The sequence below is a fragment of the Schistocerca americana genome, chromosome X (assembly GCF_021461395.2).
Source record: "Schistocerca americana isolate TAMUIC-IGC-003095 chromosome X, iqSchAmer2.1, whole genome shotgun sequence".
In the NCBI taxonomy this organism is placed as follows: domain Eukaryota; kingdom Metazoa; phylum Arthropoda; class Insecta; order Orthoptera; family Acrididae; genus Schistocerca; species Schistocerca americana.
The window spans coordinates 756,661,029-756,678,173 of NC_060130.1; the positions used below are offsets into that span (position 1 = coordinate 756,661,029).

Genomic DNA, 17,145 nt, shown 5'->3' on the forward strand with positions numbered 1-17,145 from the left:
TCATCACAAACAACACCTTCATCAGTAATATTCTTGAAAAGAAAGAAAGTAAGAGGGTGGTCTAGGATGAAGTGTTTGGAAGACATCGAGAAGAGGATGGGATGTAACAGTTATATGGAACTAAAACGGATAACTAATGACAGAAGTATGGTTGCATCGACAAGACATTAGCCATTAGAATATGTAATGTAATTCACGACAAAGCAACACAGTGTTGGAAGGTGCTTTAATGCCGTGCAAAATCCGTGAATTGTTTAGCCGCAAATCCGGACTTTCTCTCGGTCTGTTTCACGCAAATGACGTTGAATTTCTAAGTAGTAGGGGACGATGGAGTAAAGTGCCCAAGATGAGAAAAGTGTCCATACCGTATTTTTTACCCTGATTAGTGCGTCTGCCTGCCGAGATGTAATCATATGTTTTTCATACGCACTATCATTCTTGACGGTGAATTTGACAAAGGAAGCTTCTTCGATTTTTCAGTAAAAACTATTCTGATTTTCAGTCATCTGACGTATGTCATTTGTATTACTCTTGTCACCTCACTTATACACAGAGTACTGCTCTTTTTTACATTACCATGGATTAAACAACATCTTTTGACCTACAAATGTAGTTCCTTGTTGCTTCTTTCGGTATGATAGTTTCATCTGTGAACAACTAATGCCAACATGGCGTCCAATGCGTAAAAGTGGCAACATTATTCGTCAGGAGAAGTGGCCCAGTTGTTTACCCGAATAACAGTTGGTTACCTCCATGCATCACACATAGTACTATAAACAAGATTGACTACAAAGCTATCATCAATAATTCTAACAGTTCGCAACGATTTTGTACAGGATGGTTATAATTTAACTTTCGTTACTTGAGAAGGGGCAACGGCCTTGCCACAGTGGATACACCGGTTCCCGTGAGATCACCGAAGTTAAGCGCTGTCGGGCGTGGTCGGCACTTGGATGGGTGACCATCCATGCCGCCTTGCGCTGTTGCCATTTTTCGGGGTGCACTCAGCCTCGTGATGCCAATTGAGGAGCTACGCGACCGAAAAGTAGCGGCTTCGACCAGAGAGCGGTGTGCTGACCCCACGCCCCTCCTATCCGCATCCTCCACTGAGGATGACACGGTGGTTGGATGGTCCCGATAGGCCACTCGTGGCCTGAAGACGGAGTGCTTACTTGAGAAGGCTGTACTACCGAGCCGCGCCAGTGTAGAAAAACTACATCATAGGGATAGAGGTATCGTCATTCTGGTGACCACGTACGGTCAAGTAACAAAGCGTAAGTGAAATGCAAGAGTATCTACTCAGTGTACTGACGCTACACAATGCACCAGCCAAATAGTGTGAATTGGAGAGTTGGGACATCATGGAGCATACTGGAAGGTTGACCAGATGGGGAAAGCAAGCAAAGATATGTCACATTCGCCTAACAATAACTAACGCTGGCCAGTCCCATATAAATATTGTTCATTTCCAACAGAAGTACCTCAGCCTGCAGCCGAGCAGCTGGAGGAGGACATATGTCGGTCTGCCACCTGCTCATCTAGCGATCAATAAGCTTCTGTGGACCAGCAAGTCCCACACTAGGGACACAGACTCTATTAGCCGCAACGCTGACATACATGAAGAGACAGATGGGAAGGGCTTGCGCGCCTTCAACCAGCAGGACACTACGGGAACCTATTGCACCTGCTGCTGCCTTGTATCCTGAGGGGCTCTCGTTCAAAATTGGGGAGTACATTTCTATAGGTAACATATTCAAGTGGTTAACATTACGTATAAGATAAGCCATTGCAAATGTGAAATGCTAGCACAGTAATAACTGGTGTAACCGCCGGAACGTTGAATGCAGACATGAAAAAGTGCATGGATTGTGTTGTACAAGTACCGGATGTCAGTTTTTGGGATGGAGTTCCATGCTTGTTGTACTTGGTTGGTCAATACAGGAACGGTTAATGCTGGTTGTGAATGACGCTGGAGTAATTGTAAGATGATGGTCCATATGTGTTCGATTGGAGACAGACCTGAAGATCGAGCAGGCCACAGCAGCGTGTAGACACTCTGTGGAGCCTGTTGGGTTAGAAATGTGGTATATGGCAAGCGTTATCCTGTTGGAAACCCCGTAGAATGCTGTTCTTGAATGGCAGCACAGCAGGTCCAATCATCAGACTGACATACAAATTTGCATTCAAGGTGCGAGGGATAACCACGAGAGTGTTCCTGCTGTCATACGAAACTGCACCCCACATCATAACTCCGGGTGTAGGTTCAGTGTGTCTAGCAAGCAGACAGGTTGGTTGCAGGCCCTCAATTGGCCACCTTCCAACCACCACACGGCCATCTCCGGCACCGAGGCAGAACCAGCTTTCATCAGAAAGCACAACAGATCTCCACCCTGCCCTTTCGTAACCTCTCGCTTGACACCACTGAAGTCGCAAACGGCGGTGGTTTGTTATCAGTGGAATGCACGATATAGGGCATCTGCCTCGGAGATGTCTTTAAAGTAACTGATTTGTGTCACTGTGGTGCCAACTGCTGCTCAAATTGCTTCTGCAAATGCAGTACGATGCGCGTGAGTCACACGCCCAACACGATGCTCTTCCCTGTCGGTAATGTCACGTCGTCGTCTGGATCCCGGTCTTCTTGCCACCTTACGATCCGGTGATCACCGCTGCCAGCAGTCACATAATTTCTACATTTCTACCAAGTCTTTCTGCAGTATCGCAGAAGAAACATCCAGCTTCTCGTAGCCCTAATACAGACCTCGTTCAAACTTGAATGAGGTGTTGATAATGGCGTCTTTGTCGCCTTCTTGGCTAACATCAACTCACCACTTCCAATCTCAGTGGTAACTAATGCTCACGACCGTTACAGCGTGTATTTAAAAGAAACTTTATTTGCATCCTCATAGTGGTGCAACTAGCGCCACTCGTATGCGACTGGTGCGAAATTTGAACAATCATCAATAAATGTTTGGTGACTTAATATTCTTTTAGTAACATATTCGGGCGTCTGACAGGCATCCATTCACCAAGCCACCATTCACCCACACATGAGGTGATGGCCAGACAGCCTCCTGACTTCAACCTACCCTCAACCGCCACCCAACGCACTGTCTTACCCCACGGGCATTACATCTGGTGTTAGAAGTCATCTGGTGCCGGAGGTGTAAGAAATGGCTCTGAGCACTGTGGGATTTAACTTCTAAGGTCATCAGTCCCCTAGAACTTAGAACTACTTAAACCTAACTAACCTAAGGACATCACACGTCCATGCCCGAGGCAGGATTCGAACCTGCGACCGTAGCGGTCACGCGGTTCCAGACTGTAGCGCCTAGAACCGCTCGACCACCCCAGCCGGCCCGGGGTGTAGCTGGGCACAGTATAGCATCTTAATCTGTTGCAGTCCAACATGGGTTGGTGAGTGACTCATGGTTTCGGCTATTTATTTTCTGTTCTACGATCGTCGTTAGTAGGCAGGGGGGCAATCAGCATAATTTAAAAGTGACTATGCTTAAGCTGCAGGATCTTGTGGATCTTCCACAATTTAGGGACAACTGCAAGGAATAGTATTTGTCACCACGTAGGTGCCAATACTGTAATTTCATCCGGAAAGAGTTGCCATGTACCAAGGCAGTGCCAGTTACATGTAACACTTGATAGTTTGACTATGAATCGCAGCAGTGATCCTGCATAAAGATTAGTCTTATTGTGTCTCTAGCTGTATGCTTATTGTGGTGATTCGTCATATTTTTTGCACTGTCAGATGGCTATTGCACAAATTCCAGAAACAGGAGCAATAACGGCGCAGGAAGCAACTAAACTTTCCAAGGGGCAAGCAGCTGAGATGGGAGAAAGTAATGCCGAGTTGCGGGAAAGTAATTCCTAGTGCCAGAGAAAATTTGGGACTTTACAAACCGTTAAAGAGTGGGTACAAGCCGATTCGGTGGAGGCGAAAATTTTATTTAATGCACCAATATCCTTCACAGATCCTGTAGCAACTAACCTAGTGTCATTTTTTTGGTTAAGTCAACTGATGATTCAGTGTTAATCAGTTATCTGAAGGCTGCTGCTAAGTTAGAAAATTGGCCAGATGAGCGGTGCTTGCTTACGGCTGAGTTACGGTTGACTGGCAGCGAAAACGTACGTCATGTACCACGACGGACTCAGTAAAGCACATATATATGAACGACTTATTAACTGGCTTTACCAACGGTCTGCACGCAGAACAGTGCGAATTTTTTAGGGAACAGCGTAATTGTTTGATGCAAAAGCGCAACGAATTGGTGGCGGTATTTTCGGACAGGACTGGAAAAATCAGGGCACAAGCAAATTAATTAAAGCAAAACGCTGAATTGGACATGACTGTTTTGCAGAAGGAAGAAAACATGGCGCTGGATGTGTTTTTAAGGGGACTGCCAGTGGATATGTCGAGGAAGGTCGGGATCGAAACCCAAGAGACTTAGCCACCGCCATTAGGGTTGCCAAACAACTTGAGGAAATTGACATTGCTTCCCAAGGACAAGGTAACCGAAATGTGTTTTCCTCTGAGGTGAGATGTTACAGGTGTGGGCATACGGGCCACATTAAGGAGCAATGCCACAACACGTATGAGTGGAAGCAGGGCATCAGGCGTGAGACTGCCAACATAAGAATGGAGCGTCGGGAAACGCCTTCGTTAAACACCAATGAGAATTGCTCAGGCTCGATGATACAACGAAGTACCGTCAAAACTATGCAGAGGAGGAATTCTGCTTGTTTGGCAGGATAAATGGAACAGAACACAGATTTTTGGTGGACTCAGGGGCCTTCTTGGTAAGAAGAGACTGAAGTCTCCACGAGGTAGATTGTGTGGAGTATGGGAGAGTGAGATGGCGTCATTTTGGCCAATACCTTGTGTTGGACCCAGAAACTTGAGGGAGAACGTGGAGGTACTGCCACATGTTCGCGAGGGCTACTCTGCAATCCTGGGACTTGACAAAAATTGACCTTTCGCAATATCAGTGGGATATGGTTCGAGCTGGGAACGACCACTGCAAGGGTTACATCGTCACAAGATTCATCAGTAATGAAGATGGTATTAAATAAATTGCAGTCATCTGCACTAAAACTAAATTCGCATGATAAATACCAAGCGGTACAGGATAGACAGTGTAGGGGAATGTGGATCCTGACCTACTGAGTGAGATATTAAATGTTGCAGAAACATTGGAATACAATGACGAAATGGATACGTCAATCTGTTTTGTGCATGGAGTGCAGTACACTTAAGAGAAATACAAGGAGACTACATTGTTCTGTAGAGTGTGGATCATGATGAGGTGCGTCAGCCAGGAGTTTACTGTTTGCCAACTTGGACGTCTTGGAGAAGTATTGTTTAGTTATATTGTGGATTGGCAAGAGGGCCAACCCGGTTTTGAGAGGAAGCCGAAAGGCACGCGTTTTAGCTCACGCAGGCTGGCGTGAGGTCTGGAACAGGACAAGGAAATAAGACTAGCAAAAAAGGACGTATCTGTGGAATACTTAACTTTAATCCATAAATGGTGAACATCGCTCTTGACGGTACATGTTTTACAGCATCAATAGTAACTAGTAATCGCGCCTTGCTAGGTCGTAGCAAATGACGTAGCTGAAGGCTATGCTAACTATCGTCTCGGCAAATGAGAGCGTATTTTGTCAGTGAACTATCGCTAGCAAAGTCGGCTGTACAACTGGGGCGAGTGCTAGGAAGTCTCTCTAGACCTTCCGTGTGGCGGCGCTCGGTCTGCAATCATTGATAGTGGCGACACGCGGGTCCGACGTATACTAACGGACCGCGGCCGATTTAAAGGCTACCACCTAGCAAGTGTGGTGTCTGGCGGTGACACCACAAGTTAGGTCTAGTGAAGTATGCAAGCAGACCGTCAGTGCACCTACGTTACGTGAAAAGGTAAATAACTTAGGGAGAAAAGGTAGAATAGTGATGAAAGTTTGTTACTACAGTTTACAGATGTGTTTAATCCTGGTGGAATATTATCAGCAACACTAGTAACGCAGCATGAGATACCAACAGGTAACAATGCTCCAGTGTACGAGAAACCATACAGAGTCCCACATCACCTACAACTGATAATGGAGGAATTAATCTGTCAGCAGATATCTGATGGCATTATTGAACCTAGTGATAGGTCCCTGCGGTGCAGCCGTCGTAACTGTTCCCAAAAAGTCAACAGATGGTACAAGAAAGTATAGATTTTGCTATGACTACAGGTATCTAGATGGAAGAATTATTTGAAATGTATTCGAGGTTGCGAATACGAATAACCATCAGCTGCATAAAGGAATGACGGAAATGAAAACTACTGCCGGACCTAGACTCGAAACCGCATTTCCCGCATTACGCGAGCAGCCGGATTAACCTCTTTGGCTACCCTTGTACTGCTCAGGGTCAGTTTCAAATATCTACACTCCTGGAAATGGAAAAAAGAACACATTGACACCGGTGTGTCAGACCCACCATACTTGCTCCGGACACTGCGAGAGGGCTGTACAAGCAATGATCACACGCACGGCACAGCGGACACCAGGAACCGCGGTGTTGGCCGTCGAATGGCGCTAGCTGCGCAGCACTTGTGCACCGCCGCCGTCAGTGTCAGCCAGTTTGCCGTGGCATACGGAGCTCCATCGCAGTCTTAAACACTGGTAGCATGCCGCGACAGCGTGGACGTGAACCGTATGTGCAGTTGACGGACTTTGAGCGAGGGCGTATAGTGGGCATGCGGGAGGCCGGGTGGACGTACCGCCGAATTGCTCAACACGTGGGGCGTGAGGTCTCCACAGTACATCGATGTTGTCGCCAGTGGTCGGCGGAAGGTGCACGTGCCCGTCGACCTGGGACCGGACCGCAGCGACGCACGGATGCTTGCCAAGACCGTAGGATCCTACGCAGTGCCGTAGGGGACCGCACCGCCACTTCCCAGCAAATTAGGGACACTGTTGCTCCTGGGGTATCGGCGAGGACCATTCGCAACCGTCTCCATGTAGCTGGGCTACGGTCCCGCACACCGTTAGGCCGTCTTCCGCTCACGCCCCAACATCGTGCAGCCCGCCTCCAGTGGTGTCGCGACAGGCGTGAATGGAGGGACGAATGGAGACGTGTCGTCTTCAGCGATGAGAGTCGCTTCTGCCTTGGTGCCAATGATGGTCGTATGCGTGTTTGGCGCCGTGCAGGTGAGCGCCACAATCAGGACTGCATACGACCGAGGCACACAGGGCCAACACCCGGCATCATGGTGTGGGGAGCGATCTCCTACACTGGCCGTACACCACTGGTGATCGTCGAGGGGACACTGAATAGTGCACGGTACATCCAAACCGTCATCGAACCCATCGTTCTACCATTCCTAGACCGGCAAGGGAACTTACTGTTCCAACAGGACAATGCACGTCCGCATGTATCCCGTGCCACCCAACGTGCTCTAGAAGGTGTAAGTCAACTACCCTGGCCAGCAAGATCTCCGGATCTGTCCCCCATTGAGCATGTTTGGGACTGGATGAAGCGTCGTCTCACGCGGTCTGCACGTCCAGCACGACCGCTGGTCCAACTGAGGCGCCAGGTGGAAATGGCATGGCAAGCCGTTCCACAGGACTACATCCAGCATCTCTACGATCGTCTCCATGGGAGAATAGCAGCCTGCATTGCTGCCAAAGGCGGATGTACACTGTACTAGTGCCGACATTGTGCATGCTCTGTTGCCTGTGTCTATGTGCCTGTGGTTCTGTCAGTGTGATCATGTGATGTATCTGACCCCAGGAATGTGTCAATAAAGTTTCCCCTTCCTGGGACAATGAATTCACGGTGTTCTTATTTCAATTTCCAGGAGTGTATATATTGTCGTTCCTGGATAAACTCCAACACAAGAATTGACCTTTCGCAGTATCAGTGATATACTGTACTCGTACTGTACTGTATTCGTACATACATTATTTAATTCCCGTACAGGGGAGGGCATTTTAATTGAAAGTCGCTGCCTGGTGTAGGCGGATAAATACGATACTTGTTAAGAAGAACGACGTAGTGTTCCTTAGGACATGCATGCAATTGCATGCAATGCGGTGATTACAGCCGTTACAGATTCCATGAAATGTATTTGCAGTTGTGAATACGAACAACCATCACCTGTACAAGAGAATAATGGCAATGAAAATTTGTGCCGGACCGGGACTCGAAACATGATTTCTCGCTTTAAGCGATGGGTCGCATTAACCGCTTATTATTATTATATAGCAGTGCGCCAGAGTGCACTGTTTTTCCAGCGCTGAACAGGATAATGGAAACTGTGTGCACTGTTCAGCTTGCGCCCCGGAGACGTGTGCTGGGGTCTTAGTATTCATATTGTGTATTAATGATCTGACAGATCTGTATGGCCCTGTAGTATTACATGCCACAACGGAAATATGCCATTAGGATCAGACAAAAAAAAAAAGCAAGTACAAACATGCGTTACCAACCATATGAAACTCTTTCTTGTACATACAATGATGCTTTTTTTTGGAACCGGTGTAATTTTTTTCTCCGCGATCCACTGACCCATCGATCACGGAGTTTCTTTTGTTTTTATTTGCAATTAAATTTTACAAGAGTCGCTTTGGCTATCCATACACGACTCACGGCCAAACCCAAACCCCCATATATCATCGTTCTTGCATCACAACCTGTAGTCGCATACACATAGTATAATTCCTGTACAGGGGAGGACGTTTTAATTGAAAGTCGCTGCCCAGTATCGGCGGATAAATACAATATTGCATTGCCTGTGTTGTTAAGAAGAATGAAGCAATTTTCCTTCAGACATGCATGTATGTACATTTACATTACATTTTCGGACTTCCGTCCCATTCGGATAATTCCTGGGTGGCACATTGATTTTGTTTGTATGTGTGTGTGTGTGTGTGTTATAGCATACTTAGGTTGTACTCGGGTGCATCACACTTTATGATCCACACCAAGCCCGTAAACGTAAGAAGCAGAAACGCGTGCGTTAAAAAAGATACCTATTATCAAAATGTCGTACGATCCTCCTTTTTACTTGAAAACAAGCGATAAAGAAAGCGAAATGACAACAATGCAGCACAGTAAGTAAAGTAAAACAAAGACAAATTACACTGAGAAAGCAGAGCTAGAAGAATAAATATGATTATATAACACAAGCCGTCCACGTTTAACATTGCTAATGCTATTGTTTCAACGGCTCTGTGTTTCAACTGACAGCATTACTATCTTTGCTGCTGAACTGTGTAGCTCGCATTTAAGTCACAGAACTGTCTCACTGTTCATTGAATGGTATTCAGCAAGAATTGTATGTGTGATTTACACCAAACAAAATTCAATATCAATGTTTCAGCCCAGAAAACTAACTGCTGCAACAAAATGATTCGTTATTTCTTCCATTGTCAAACAATATCCGTATTTTCCTTTGGACGTCCAGAAATATTGATAACGAATCTTCTCTATGAAGACAGCATCCATTAAAACAAAATTCATGAAGCCGTAACAGCACTGAGCTAACGGCTTTAGACCAGTTTCTGAACGAGTAATAACCAATTTTCGATTTCTATTAATTTTCTTAGATTTTAGGAGAAACGTATATTACGATTTCATTCTTAATTTCTTCGTTAAAATAAAATAATTAAAATTAATCAAAAGTGAAATGCATGACAATTTTGATATCGAGATCCCAAGAGATTTGCAGTCACCAAATTGGATATTCTTCCTTTGTTCGTGCATTTTCACAATTTTCATTTGCAGCGGACGTTTGATTACTGTGACCCAGATGGGTCAATTTAAAGTAGATTACTACAATGGGTGCATGGCGAATGTAAAGTTGCTCTTGCATTGTTGATAACAAATAAATTTGGTGACTTCCCTTTGCCGTATCACTACCAATTCTTCTCTAATAGCACATAGGGGACCGCCGTACTTAATGTCTCCATTTGATGGACCGAGCCCTGTCAGCAGTGTTAAACGCTCTCGTTTCCTGAAACATTGTGGAGAGATTTGGAATTTCATCCAAGATACTGACTCATAGTCTACTAATCAGCAGTTTGAGGCTTCTATCTACGCTTTCCTTGGCGGCCAAATGTTGCTGAATATTTCTACCTCCAATGAAATTGGAATCGATCAAATGGTTCAAATGGCTCTGAGGACTATGGGACTTAACTTCTGAGGTCATCAGTCCCCTAGAACCTAGAATTACTTAAACCTAACTAACCTAAGGACATCACACACATCCACGCCCGAGGCAGGATTCGAACCTGCGACCGTAGCGATCGCGCGGTTCCAGACTGAAGTTCCTAGAACCGCTCGGCCACACCGGCCGGCTGGAATCGATCACTTTGGGGTAGACCACACACTTACCTTGCATTAGTAATACAGAACACTGACGTGGTTAGAAATAATTACAAACTGCAAGTCACTACCAAGATGTTCAATAAGCTATTCACTTCTTTTTTGCGACCGAATACTCTCCATCTTTTCAGCGCCTAGTAATTTCATTTTCAGGGAAACCGCGCAAACTCTGATATCACTGGCTCTGGTACATTACCTTCCTCGGGCAACGTATGACATTCAGTAGGGGACGTTATCTCCCAACGCGCCATATGTCATTAGCGCATCAAATGCTCTACTAATATGGCCGTGTTGCGTGATGTCCTTAGGTTAGTTCGGTTTAAGTAGTTCTAAGTTCTAAGGGACTGATGACCATAGATGTTAAGTCCCATAGTGCTCCGAGCCATTTGAACTAATATGGCCGGTATACACACTTTGCTTAACTTATTTTTGTAAAATAAAGCCACAACGCTTCTAATCATAGATATTAATTATCGTAATTATCCTGGTATAAAACTCATTAAATGTCAGTAAATGAAATATAATTCGAAACGATTTTCACGCGCTGTTTCAGACAGTCACATCTTTTACTGTCATGTTGTTGATGTTGTCTTCAGTCCGAAGACTGGTTTGATGCAGCTCTCCATGCTACTGTATCCTGTGCAAGCCTCTTTATCTCGGAGTAACTACTGCAACCTACATGCTTATGAAACTGCTTGCTGTATTCAACTCTTGGTCTCCTTCTAACGTTGTTACCGCCCACGCTCCCCTCCAGTATTAAATTTATGATTCCTTGAGGTCTCAGAATATGTCCTGCCAACCGAACCTTTCTTCTAGTCAGGTTGTACCACAAATTTCTTTGCTCCCCAGTTCTCTTCAGTACTTCCTCATTGGTTACGTGCTCTGCCCATCTAACCTTCAGGATTCTTCTGTAGTGCCACGTTTCAAAAGCTTCTTTTCTCTTCTTGTCTAAACTGTTTGTCATCCATGTTTCACTTCCATATATGGCTACACTCCACACAAATACTTTCAGGAAAGATTTCCTGACACTTATATCTGTGCTTGATGTTAACAAACTTCTCTTCTTCAGAAACTTTTTTTTCATTGCCAGTCTACATTTTACATCATCTCTGTTCGGCCATCATCAATTAATTTGCTGCCCAAATAGCAAAACTCATCTACTACTTTAAGTATCTAGTTTCCTAATCTAATTCCCTCAGCATCATCTCATGTAATTCGACTACATTCCTTTATCTTTGTTTAGCTTTTGTTGATATTCATCTAATATCGTCCTTTCAAGACACTGTCCATGCCGTTCAACTGTTATTCCGACTTGTTTGTTGTCTCTAAGAGAATTACAGTGTCGTCGGCAATGCTCAAAGTTTTTATTTTTCCTCCCTGGACATTAATTCCTACTCCAAATTATTCTGTTGTTTCCTTTACTGCGTGCTCAGTGTACAGACTGAACAACATCGGCGATGAGCTACAACCCTGTCTCACTCCGTCCGCCACCACTGCTTACCTTTCGTGCCCCTTGACTATTACAACTGCCGTCCGGTTTCTCCACATGTTGTAAACAGCTTTTCGATGCCTGTATTTTACCCATACTATCCTCAGAATTTCAAAGAGAGTATTCCAGCCAACACTGTCAAAAGCTTTCTCTAAGTCTACAAACGCTATAAACGTAGGTTTGCCAGCCCTTAACCTATCTTCTAAGAGAAATCGTAGGGTCAGTACCGCCTCACGTGTTCTTACATTTCTCCAGAATCATCACTGACCTTCCCCGAGGTCACCTTCTACCAGTTTTTCCATTCTTCTGTAAGAAATTAGTGTTAGTATTTTGAAACCATGACTTATTAAACTAACTATTCACACCTGTTAACACCTGCATTCTTTGAAATTGTATTTATTATATTCATCCTTAATCTGAGGGTATTTTGCTTGTTTCACATATCTTCCTCAAGAGATGGTTTGCCATAAAGTGTCATTCATAATGCCAGAGACGCGAACCGAGAAAAGAGATGTGTGAACTGTGTGAGCAGCCGTCTCAAAATTATGTGAATTAATATTTACATGGACACAAATGTAATACGTTGAATCTTTTCTTCCTCAGATTCTGTTGACGTTTTTCAGTTTAATATGAAGAGAATAGCGCGCGGGGTAACCGCGAAGCCTGAGGCGCCTCACCCCGTCGGAGGTTACAGTCCTCCCTCGGGTATGGGTGTGTGTTGTTGTCCTTAGCGTAAGTTAGTTTAAGTTAGATTACGTAGTGTGTAAGCCTAGGGACCGATGACCACAGCCGTTTGGTCTCATAGGAAGTTACCACAAATTAAAAAAAAAAAGTAGAAGCGAATTATTATATTTATATATAAATGAGGATGGTATCTGTTCTTTAGGACATGTCCGAAAGAACAGATACCATCGGTGACTACGCAGCTTGTTGGAATGAAATTAGAATGAAGTGAATACCCCTAGCTGCTGATAGGCGTTGGTATAAGTCAACAGGGACAGTTGAAAATGTGTGCACCGACCGAGACTCGAAACTGGGATCTCCACCTTACACGGCAGACACTCCATCTAACTGAGCCACCGAGGACACAGAGGATGATGCGACTGCAGGGACTTATCTCTGTTCCCGGGTTCGATTCCCGGCGGGGTCAGGGATTTTCTCTGCCTCGTGATGGCTGGGTGTTGTGTGATGTCCTTAGGTTAGTTAGGTTTAAGTAGTTCTAAGTTCTAGGGGACTGATGACCATTGATGTTAAGTCCCATAGTGCTCAGAGCCAGCCAACTTATCTCTGGCACGCCTCCCGTGAGTCCCACATTCCCAACTTATTGTCCCGCACTATATTCATAGTCTCCCTGCCCAATATACTCATTACTCGCGGCTTCTTGCCAATTTCCGTAAGAGTTCGGGCACTGTTTGTGCACCCGCACGGAAGAAGATGGTCAAATGGGTGGTGACCCTTAACTAGTTACCATCTTCATGTATATGTATGTATTGAAGGCTTCTATATATACAGGGTGTTACAAAAAGGTACGGCCAAACTTTCAGGAAACATTCCTCACACACAAAGAAAGAAAATATTTTAGGTGGACATGTGTCCGGAAACGCTTACTTTCCATGTTAGAGCTCATTTTATTACTTCTCTTCAAATCACATTAACCATGGAATGGAAACACACAGCAGCAGAACTTACCAGCGTGACTTCAAACACTTTGTTACAGGAAATGTTCAAAATGTCCTCCGTTAGCGAGAATACATGCATCCACCCTCCGTCGCATGGAATCCCTGATGCGCTGATGCAGCCCTGGAGAATGGCGTATTGTGTCACAGCCGTCCACAATACGAGCACGAAGAGTCTCTACATTTGTTACCGGGGTTCTGTAGACAAGAGCTTTCAAATGCCCGCATAAATGAAAGTCAAGAGGGTTGAGGTCAGGAGAGCGTGGAGGCCATGGAATTGGTCCGCCTCTACCAATCCATCGGTCACCGAATCTGTTGTTGAGAAGCGTACGAATACTTCGACTGAAATATGCAGGAGCTCCATCGTGCATGAACCACATGTTGTGTCGTACTTGTAAGGCACATGTTCCAGTAGCACAGCTAGAGTATCCCGTATGAAATCATGATAACGTGCTCCACTGAGCGTAGGTGGAAAAAACTAAATTGAGCTCTAACATGGAAATTAAGCGTTTCCGGACACATGTCCACATAACATCTTTTCTTTATTTGTGTGTGAGGAATGTTTCCTGAAAGTTTGGCCGTACCTTTTTGTAACTCCCTGTTTAGTTAAGGCTTCTTCTGTGTGGATGCACAGTGCCCGAACTCTTACGGGAATCGGCAAAAAGTCGTGAGTAATGAGCATAATGGGCAGGGGCACTATGAATATAGTGCGGGGCAATAAGTCGGGAATGTGGGTCTCACGGGAGACGTGCCAGAGATAAGTCCCTACAGTCGCACTATTCTCTGTGTCCTCGGTGGCTTAGATAGCCGGCACGGTGGCTAAGCATGTTCAGTCAGAGGGTTAGCGAAGAACCTAAATGGGTGTCACTGGACGTCCACCTAGAACAAATTCAACGAACAATATAGAACAAAATGAGATTTAAAAAAATAATAGATGGAGCGTCTGCCCTGTAAGCAGGAGATCCCGGGTTCGAGTCCTGGTCGGGGGACAAATTTTCAACTATCCCCGTTGACTTATATCAACGCCTGTATGCAGCTAGGGGTATTCATTTTATTGTAATTTCATTATATTTTTGTACCACAGTTTGAATCAAATTTCTTTTTGCATAGGCTTGCTGTTTACAAAGTTATCAAGGTATATTACCTTCCTAAGAGAATTACAAGTAAAGGCGTCATGAATCTGTAGTCTCGTTTAAACAGCATAATGCATACGAGACCAAGTAACCTTGATAGGCCTACGTATTATCGTGGAACTGACACTACGAAGAAGTTTTGAACTTTCAAATATAAAAAGCATTCGACAAAAGTGAAAGTCATGATAATCACCTTCCTTCGTATAGGATACACTTTACATTGAGCCTCATAATATACCAGGGTGCCCTGAAAAGTAATGCCTCCGAATTTTTTATGTGAAAACGCTTCAAAATTGTTTAGTACAATAAACGTTATTGACATTATACATCTTTATTCTTTATGTCTACATGTATATTCAAAAAATGGTTCAAATGGCTCTGAGCACTATGGGACTCAACTGCTGAGGTCATAAGTCCCCTAGAACTTAGAACTACTTAAACCTAACTAACCTAAGGACAACACACACATTCATGCCCGAGGCAGGATTCGAACCTGCGACCGTAGCGGTCGCGCGGTTCCAGACTGTAGCGCCAGAACCGCTCGGCCACCAGCGGCCGGCCCTACATGTTTATTCCTGAACATAGTTATACTCGTGACGTATATATTTCTCCCAGTGAAGAGACCGGATTATTGATACCGGCACGGTAGAATGTATGACTTTCTTGACGGAGTCACAGCCTCACCTCTGCTTGCACCGCTTCTTCATTATGAAACTGAAGTCCTGGAGCGTGTTCTTTAAGTTGTGGAAACAGATGAAAATCGGAGGGGACCAAGTGAGGACTGTAAGGAGGATGATAGGTGGCAGTGAACCAAAGGCGTGGGACTGTTGCAGACATCACAGCACTCGTGTGTGTCATGCTAAAGGAGAGGGTGCTCCAAGTGTGTACGAACTCTTCGAATTTGAAACTCGAGAACTGCACACTGTTTCTCACGCAGCAACATAGTTACGTTACACACCCCCAGAGGGCTGCAAATATGTAGACGTGAATAATAAAGATGTAGAATATTAATAATGTTGGTTTCATTTTAAAAGCTTTAAGAGCTTTCACATGCATAATTCGGAGGTATTGCTTTTCAGCACCTCCTTGTAGATGTACAGTGGTGATTGTGTAGTATCTGGGAAGAGGAGGAGAGTTCAGAATTGCCATTGACATGCAATGGAGTGAATGGGGAACACAGTGGAAAAATTTAGCTACCAGTTCCTAACAAGAAAGATACACGAGTATAAGATGTTCCCATCAGCATTTGCCCGAATTTTCGTCATATACTCCGTACACCCTACCGGGCTTTTCCCTTACCTTGGGCCGGCCGCGGTGGCCGAGCGGTTCTAGGCGCTTCAGTCCGGAACCGCGCTGCTGATACGGTCGCAGGTTCGAATCCTGCCTCGGGCATGGATGTGTGATGTCCTTTTGTTAGTTAACTTTAAATAGTTCTAAGTCTAGGGAGCTGATGACCTCAGATGTTAAGTCCCATAGTGCTCAGAGCCATTTGAACCATTTGAACCTTACCTTGGCTGCACATGATTTTCGTTTCATTCAGCTTCTTATATGATAACAGCACTATTATCTAGCTGCATTTAATTACAATCGTTCCATAATCAAACAGCAACGAAAATTAGTGAAACCGCAAGAATAATACCAACGCCATATATCACTGGAACATTCATTTTACTGTGTAAGATGACATGGACTATGTTGTTATCTTCTCTGTCAAGAGAAGCTCCATGACGTTTCTGTATCCAGGGTAATGCAGCGAAGAAAGGTCACCAAAAATACATCCAGAACGAGTATATCTTTCGAGGAGCGGTTTTCTCGAAGTGATATGGGACAATGTGGCGAATTTCTGATTTGCGCAACTATTTTTTAACGTTTACAGCTCTCTCCAACTTTGTTTCTCAAATAGAACTGCATACTTTTTGGCAAAAGCCTTCGAAGAGGACTTCAGTAACATATCTGAGAGTTGATCAAATAGTAACAAAATCAAAATACCGTAAACCAAAGTTCCACCATCACGGGAAGAGGTCCCACAAAAACTTTGGAGTCCTCTCCGAAGGCTCCTTCCAATGCCACAGCGAAAAGTACTGTATGCTGTTCCATAGCAATAAATCTGTGTCATGATTCCGTCGTTATAAACATTAAAAATTATTCGTTAAAACTTCGCAAAAACCGAACTTAGATGTCCAGGGGTCTCAGAAATGTTGCGACACTGTTCTACAGAAGGTGAGCACATCATAAGAATTGAGAATTGCCGGCTGCTGTGGCCGAGCGGTTCTAGGCGCTTCAGTCTGGAACCGCGCGACGCTACGGTCGCAGGTTCGAATCCTGCCACGGGCATGGATGTGTGTGATTTCCTTAGGTTAGTTAGGTTTAAGTAGTTCTAAGTTCTAGGGGACTGATGACCTCAGTCCCATAGTGCTCAAAGCCATTTGAACCAATTGAGAATTGCATAGCAACTCATGGCCGCAA

At 44.7% G+C, this 17,145-nt stretch overlaps 1 pseudogene; it reads left to right on the plus strand.

Moving 5' to 3' along the window:
• Positions 1-871: 871 nt before the first annotated feature.
• Positions 872-989, plus strand: LOC124557172 (annotated as a pseudogene).
• The last annotated feature ends 16,156 nt before the right edge of the window (positions 990-17,145 follow it).